The 5966-nt window shown below is 39.5% G+C and overlaps 1 long non-coding RNA gene across 1 annotated transcript; it reads left to right on the top strand.

Annotated features, from left to right (window-relative positions):
* The first annotated feature begins 325 nt into the window (after positions 1–325).
* On the top strand, positions 326–4250 carry LOC105493949 (uncharacterized). Its single transcript, XR_011618237.1, has 4 exons — positions 326–373; positions 1113–1160; positions 1303–1361; positions 2932–4250. It is a non-coding gene; the product is annotated as an uncharacterized lncRNA (long non-coding RNA).
* The last annotated feature ends 1716 nt before the right edge of the window (positions 4251–5966 follow it).

Here is a 5966-nt window from a genome sequence, read left to right as displayed (position 1 = left end):
TAGTAAAAGGTTACAAAAAGGCATAGAAATGTAAATTTTTGCCTAGGGTTAAAAGATGGTTTTAAATTAGGAAAAAACTAAGGGTTCAAACAAGTGGTGGAAGAATTGTAGAAACTGATCTCGCAGAAGAAGTTCTCTGTGTGAACGTGTTGACTAAATTCAAAAGGGTTATAAAAGGTTTTTGCTTCTTTAAAATTTATGAGTCATCATCTTGGAAAAATAAATAACTTGTGGTAATCTGGAATTCTATTTCATAATGTCAAGTACTTTCAACATATTTAAGTCTTCCCAAAATCAGATTTCAGTTTCAAATTGTCTTTCTTGACAATTTTCAGATAGTCCAGAGGACCCTTGGAATGTCCAGGAAAGAGAGGTAAACAGGATTATTTGACATGTTTAGGTACATGGGATTGCCAAAGGTGATGTTGAATCTTCTTTAGGTTATATCTTGGTGAATAATGCTAATATATGTTCCAAAATTGTATGGGATTTCTAAAATTCTAACGTCTAAGTATATGCTATCAATCATAATTAAGGTTGCTATGTCGTTATTGTAAACCATGGAGATAACCAAACTTCTTTGTCAATTGTGTTTCTAACTATAACTGCTCTAGACATTTTGCTATTCACAGACAATTGTTGTCTTGTTTTAATCCTTTCAAAAGATGGTTTATAATAAGCTATAGGACTCTGACAGGTGCTCTCAAATACAATTTTTGATTGAGACAATTGGGTTTCTGATAACTTTGGAGATTGTAGCATTGGAATAAAGGAAAATGTACAGGATTCAGGAAGAGCTGAAATGTTCATGAATATCAAGAGAAACAAGAGTTAACTAACTGGACTGAACTCAGAAATCTGAAGCAACCTTTCTAAGACTTGCTTGGAATATTGCTGATCCATGTTTTGTTTTTCAGAGTCAAGGAAACTTATGTTAAACTATTTATAGCCTTTTAATAATTGAGTAAGGTAATACCCACTGTGAGCAAAATTTAGAGCATGTTTGTTTCTCTCTGCCTGGTTCCTCTAAATTTGAAAACTATCTGGAGTGTTCCTGTGGCAATATAGTTGTTTGTATCAGTGCAGTAAGAATCCATTTTTCTTTTGCACAGAGCACAACTGGAGAAGGTGGTAATTTTACCAAGGCTTGGACTGGAAGGGTATGCTTCCCTTTAAGGAGTCAAGCTTGACTTGCAGAGCTGATAGAAGCCCAATGGGGAGACTGGCCTCATACCCTCATCTACACAGTCCCTGTACAGGGTTCCTGACCTGTGGTCAATAAAGAATGTCACTTTCTAACAGGTCCAAGAGCTCCGAGTTTATCTTGGGACCTTAAGAGGGGAGGATTATCCAACTCACAGGTATTTCAGGATAAACCCATGGCTGGACTTGGCTTTAAAAGGTCTTGTATGAGATCCCTTGGGGAACAGAGTTCCAACACAGGCAATCTAAAAGGCCTTTGTAGAAATAATTTTTCTTGCTTCACTTTATGCAAATAATCAGGCCAAGTATAAGACTAAAGTCTATTTTGCAAACCACTCAGTCCCAGGATGATTTGGTTTTTTAACAAAAATGAGGACTGGAGAGAGAGAAAAATTATGTTTCAACACTTACACATTTGTCACCAAATTCTAAACTCACTAGTTGTTTTTAAGTTTTTGCCTACATGTTTGACTAACCCTGATTGTTCCTGTGAACCAACCAGCAATCTCCAACTTCAGCTCAGAAAGAACAAAAGGGATGGGTAATGTAGAAATCCGGATCAATATTCTAATTCTGAGAACTTATCCTACAAATCCTGCCAGGCGACTGGAATAAATAGGGTGCCCATCACTCAGGGGTTTCCTTTTGGGAAAGTAAGACCAAAGGAGCTAACCAAGCCAAGCACCATGCACCGAAATCCTAGCAAGCATGACTATAGCCACCAGTTATCTGGGCATGTCACAAGACATCCTTTTCTCTCCTTTGCTGGAGGAGGACTCAATTCCACAGTTTCACTTTAGCATTCAGCTTATAATAAGGAGTCCATGCAATCCCCCACCCTGAGACACATTTTTGTCCCAAACTCAATTCCAAGCTTTGGGTTAAAGTCCTAGGAAAGAAAACTGGATCTAAAGGATCCAGAGGCAGATGATAATGGAAGTTAAAAGGCACAGGGCAGGTGAGCATGACTGATGCCTGCCCATCAAGCCAAGCCCAAGCTTCCTGTTTCATGGATAAAGGCCACGTTAGTATCCATGGCAAAAATGAGGTGTAGAGAATCCATGGCTACTGAAAAGCAGGGGAGATAAGGCATATGTGGGTAAGAGTGGGTGATTCCCACCCCCTACCCACCCGTCCCCTGCTTCATTGGTGCAAGCCACTGTGACATTCATGGTGGGACCTGCCATGGTCGCCAGGACTCAGGGATGCAAGGATGGAAGAGGGAAAGACAATGCTTTTCCCTCTTTCCCTCACGTACCCCAGGTATCAGTTAGGAGGAGAAGGGAACCAGGGATACCTGCTTCACTCTTTCTAGAAGGGTAGCCATTCATCTGCAGTCTGTACCCCTTTTGAATGCATCATGAACCCCTGGGACTCCTTTAAAAGGCACCTTCTTTTTTCCTTTCTCCTCTTCTGTCCTCTTCACAGATAGGTAATTGTGTCTCTGTAATATGGGACACTCCCCTCAGATACATCCTCCAAACTGGAAAGAGTTAATTTCCCAAACCTTAAACTGGTTGGCTTAGGATTGGGCTTAGGGGAAGAGAACCCAGAAGACCAATATGCCAGCAAAAGGGTAAAGTGTTTTTTACCAGTCAGGCTTTTGGCCTCCCTCTCCATGTGCAAACTGGTAAAAGGCCTCAGGATTTCTGAGCTGCCCTTACCCCTTCCCTTGTTTCAACTTGATACATGTTTTCTAATAAACTGGTTTGTCTCTTCTTCCTTCAGGTCATCAAACTCGAAGTGGCCATGCAACCAGAGCCTCTGATGATGGCCCCTTCTGCTCAGAACCTTACATAGGCCTCTGAGGGAGCTTTGACTGCCGTTTCCCCAAAACAGCACCCCTGTCAGCAGGAAGCAGTTAAGATAGGTCTTCATACTTACCCTTATTCAAGGGCACTTGGATGTGCTTCTTTAAAGGGGGGAATGAGACAGCCAAGTGGGAGGGGGTCCCTGGAAAATCTCCAACCAGCCTGCACACTGGGGTGGAGCCTTGGGAAGTTCATGCCATTTGCAGCAGGGAGGAGCCTGGCTCCTTCTCTCTCTGTGTGGAACCTGGGATTCAAGTTTTGAGCGGCAAGCGCTCTAGCAGGGACTCTGGCCTTGTGAGAGTCCCTGTTTCCCCCCTTTCTTTCTTTACATCCAATAAAACCCTGTCTTACTCACCATTCAAACCTGAATTTTTGTGGCCATGGACAGAGGACCCCATCTTTAGCTGAAATAAGGAAAAGTCGTGCAACAACATCAGATACAATAATTAATGCAAAATGGATCAATGGCTTCGTGTAATAGCTAAAACTATAAAACTGTTAGAAGAAAACATAGGGGTAAATCCTCGTGGCCTTAGATTTGGCAATAGTTTCTTACATGTGATACCAAAAGCACAAGCAACAAAAGAAAAACATAGATACATTGAACTTTATCAAAATCAAAATTGTGAGTTTTTGTTCTTTAGAGGACACTATCAAGAAAGTGAAAATACAACCCACACAATGGAAGAAGTGGTTTATAAATTATACACTGAGTAATGGCCTAGCACCCAGAATCTATAAAGTACCCACAACTCAATAACAAAAAGAAAAAATGGGAAAAGGGTCAAAATCAACATTTCTCAAAAGAAGATGCACAAATGGCCAACAGACACAAGAAAAGATTCTCAATGTTATTAGTCATTAGGGAAATACAAATAAAAACCACAATGAAATACAACTTTACACATACTACAATGCCTATAATCAAAAAGATCATAAGAAGCACTGGTGAGGACGTAGAGAAATTTGAACCCTAAAACACTGCTGACAGGAATATAAAATGGTGCAGTCACTTTGGAAGACAGTCCAGCCGTTTCTCAAAGGGTTAAATCTAGAATTATCATATGGCCTAGCAATTCCTCGGTATATACCTAAGAAAAATGAAAGCGTATGTCTTCACAAAAACTTGTACTCAAATGCTTATAGCAGTATTATTTATAGTATCTAAAGGTAGAAACAACCCAAATGTTCAACTAATGAATGAACAAATAAAATGTGGTATAACCATACATTCAAATGTCATTTGGCTATAAAAAGGAATGAAGTACTGAGGTACATGGCACAACATGGATGAACCTTAAAAATACTACATTTCATGAAAGAAGCCAGTCACAGAAAATCACATATATGGTGCCATTCATGTGAAGTGTCAAGAATAAGCCAATCTACGGAGTCAGAAAATAGATTAGTAGTCACTGCTAGTGGCTGGAGGGCAGGGGGAATGGAGAGTGACTGCTAATGGGTATGAGCTTTCTTTATGGGGTGATGAAAATGTTACAAAATTGGTTGTGCCAATGACTGTAAAACTCTGTAAATATACTAAAAAAACATTGACTCGTAGACTGTAAATGAATAAATTGTTCGGTATGTGAATCATGTATCAAAGCACATGTTCTGATCAAAGTGGAAAACAATGAAATAAAAAGTCCCCTGGAGCAGAGTTCTGGAGCGGTGGGAGCTAAACAGGTAAACGTAATTCATAGAAGTCTAAATTCTGGAAACCAGGACTGTGTCTTTTACACTGCTGCAGTGCACATGTTTAACAAAGTTCTATATGTAGGCAATGTTAAAGACAATCACACTAAAAGTGAAGAAAAGCTCTTAGAGCCAAATCATCCATCAATTTGCAGCTATGTAGAAGACAAGATGTTATAAAATCATGGAAGCCTCCAAGAGCCTTGACATGTAAGAGGCTTACACAATTGAATTGTGCAGATGCCTTGTGACTTGGTCAGAAATTTGCTCATTCCAGAGATGCCCTGGGGTTCAGATAGCTGACAACTACGCCTGAAGAAGTTAGACCTGTTCTAAATACCCCCAGATTGTAGCATTCTTAAAACCATCTCCAGGCTCAGAACCTAACTAGAGGATTGCTGAACCAACTTGCTTTCCTTGAGGACCTTTGGACTACTTAGAAGGAATTCAGGCTTGGGGTCAGTTTTTGAGACTAAAAGTCCTGAAATCTGTCTCCTGGAAACACTAAGGGACATTTTTTAGTAATTTTTCTTCCAGTAAAATCCCAAAGTCTAATTTTAGTCCAAATCTTTGGGGTTCATCCAGAAGCAAGTGGCTGCTAGGAACATAGACTTTCACTCCAGAGTAAGTAAATGTTAGATAGATTAAATTTTTATCTAGCTTTAGATTTGGTCTTGTATGAAACTGACAATAAAATAAGAAACATGGTTTAAACTGTACAAATATCTATCAAGAAGCTAGTCTGTCTCAAATCACTTTCACAAGGGTAAAAGATAAACCTGTAGCCATCTGATTTCTTTGCCAGTAGGAATGGGGTACTTGGTCATAGAATCAATATTATTTACATTTGCTTTCAAAAACCTTGAGGTTTAAAACATATATACTTTGTTTTGTGGGATATATTACTTCCTACAAATGCTCATATGGAAGACTCTAAACAGCATTTAAAGTGAATTCCATGACACCTATTGACTTCCATTATGAGTTCATAGATGGATTTCCATGAAAGAATTCTCCTAAGCAACTGTTGAAAACTTTTGCAAAGGAAGATGCTATCATGGCGGTCATCTCTATGACCTACTGACCAGTGTAAAGAACACTGCTGGAACTTTGGTGCTACCAACTGTCAGCTATTAGTTATCTGCCCTTACTTAGAATTCAGTTAGGGCCAAGCCAATCCAATTCAGGTCTCCTCAGGGATTCTTACACATACAGATAGTAAAATAACTTACTGCTTAATTAGGAAGGCCCTGGTTA

This window comes from Macaca nemestrina, chromosome X, assembly GCF_043159975.1.
Source record: "Macaca nemestrina isolate mMacNem1 chromosome X, mMacNem.hap1, whole genome shotgun sequence".
Taxonomy (NCBI): domain Eukaryota; kingdom Metazoa; phylum Chordata; class Mammalia; order Primates; family Cercopithecidae; genus Macaca; species Macaca nemestrina.
Note: the sequence above shows the minus strand (reverse complement) of the source record. Positions and strands in the feature narration are given on the sequence as shown.